At 43.1% G+C, this 1,808-nt stretch overlaps 1 pseudogene; it reads left to right on the forward strand.

Moving 5' to 3' along the window:
• Positions 1-307: 307 nt before the first annotated feature.
• Positions 308-1,548, forward strand: LOC141141260 (large ribosomal subunit protein eL15-like; annotated as a pseudogene).
• The last annotated feature ends 260 nt before the right edge of the window (positions 1,549-1,808 follow it).

The raw sequence follows: 1,808 nt of genomic DNA on the forward strand, positions 1-1,808 counted from the left end.
TAAGAAGTGTAAGAACAAAATCAGGGTGGCTGAAAAAGACTACAAGGGGCACATAGCAGAGGAGAATTAAAAAATCTTTAGCTATATTAACAGTAAAAATGCCAGATCGGAGCACATTGCTCACATAAAAGACGATGATGGGAGGGTGGTTACAGATGACACAGAGAAGGCAACTGTACTAAATGCTTTTTTCTGTTCAGTTTTTACACAGGAAAAGGAGGGGTATTCTGACCACAACATGTGGTATCAATAATTTAAAAAATGGCAGAGACTCTTTCCAGCTGCCAAGCTATCAGCATAAGCCACCATGAATGCCTACAAGTACATGCAAGAGCTATGGAGGAAGTAGCAGTTAGATATGATGAGATTTCTCCTGCGTGTCTGCTGCTGGCAGTATCGCCAACTGTCTTCTCTACATTGCGCACCACATCCTACTTGCCCAGACAAAGCTCACAGACTAGGCTACAAGGCCAAGAAATGGTATGTCATCTACCGTGTCAGAGTTTGCTGTGGTGGATGTATGCGTCCCATGACCAAGGGTGCAACCTATTGTAAACCTGTGCACCATGGGGTTAACCAGATCAAGTTTGCTCGCAGCCTGCAGTCTGTTGCTGAGGAGTGTGCTGGCCGTCACTGTGGATGACTGAGAGTCCTGAACACCTACTGGGTTGGTGAAGACCCCACTTATAAGTTCTTTGAGATCATCCTCATTACACTTTTCACAAGGCCATCAGATGCAATCCAGACACCCAATGGATCACAAAAGCTCTGCACATACACAGGGAGATGCGAGGGCTGACAACCGCTGGCAAAAAGTCGTGGTCTTGGCAAAGGTCACAAGAATCTAGGATGGAAAAAGGATCTGGGGACCCTAGTAGATGATAGATGAAACAGAATATTGGCATGCATTAAAAAGGGGATCAACTCCAGCGATAAAACAATAATTCTCCCACTCTACAAGACTCTGGTCCGGCCGCATCTTGAGTATGCTGTCCAGTTCTTGGCACCAGTCCTCAGGAAGGATGTACTAGAAATGGAGCGAGTACAAAGAAGGGCAACAAAGCTAATAAAGGGTCTGAAGGATATTAGATATGAGGAAAGGTTGCGAGCACTGAACTTATTCTCTCTGTAGAAGAGACGCTTGAGAGGGGATATGATTTCAATTCATAAATACCATACTGGTGATCCTCAATAGGGCTAAAACTTTTTTGTGGAAGAGAGTATAACAAGACACGTGGCCACTCATTAAAATTAGAAGAAAAGAGGGTTTTTTACTGTAAGAGCGGCAAGGATGTGGAATTCCCTTCCACAGGCGGTGGTCTCAGCGAGGAGCACCGATAGTTTCAAAAAACTATTAGATAAGAGCCTGAATGACCACAACATACAGGGATATACAATTTAATACTGACAAATAATCACACACATAAGTGGGACTTGATGGACTTGTGTCTTTTAACCTCACCTACTATGTAACTATGTACTAAGTTCCATCTTACAGCTGATGGCTTTTATCGTGCTGCCACTCTTCAGCTCCACTGTTGCCGCTAACTGGGATCGTACTTGTAAATTTGATATTAAAATAAAATTGTTTTTGGACAAAAAAAGGACAGAGACATATTCCTGGAAACTACAGGCCATTTAGCCTAACATCAATAGTAGGTAAACTATTAGAGGGGATGATAAAGGACTATATCCAATTTGCTGAAAAATACATGTGTTTACAAAGGGTCGTTCCTGCCAGACCAGTCTGTTAACATTCTACGAGGAAGTGAGCTGCCATCTAGATAGGGAGAGACCTGTGGATGTGG

The sequence above is a fragment of the Aquarana catesbeiana genome, linkage group LG04 (assembly GCF_042186555.1).
Source record: "Aquarana catesbeiana isolate 2022-GZ linkage group LG04, ASM4218655v1, whole genome shotgun sequence".
In the NCBI taxonomy this organism is placed as follows: domain Eukaryota; kingdom Metazoa; phylum Chordata; class Amphibia; order Anura; family Ranidae; genus Aquarana; species Aquarana catesbeiana.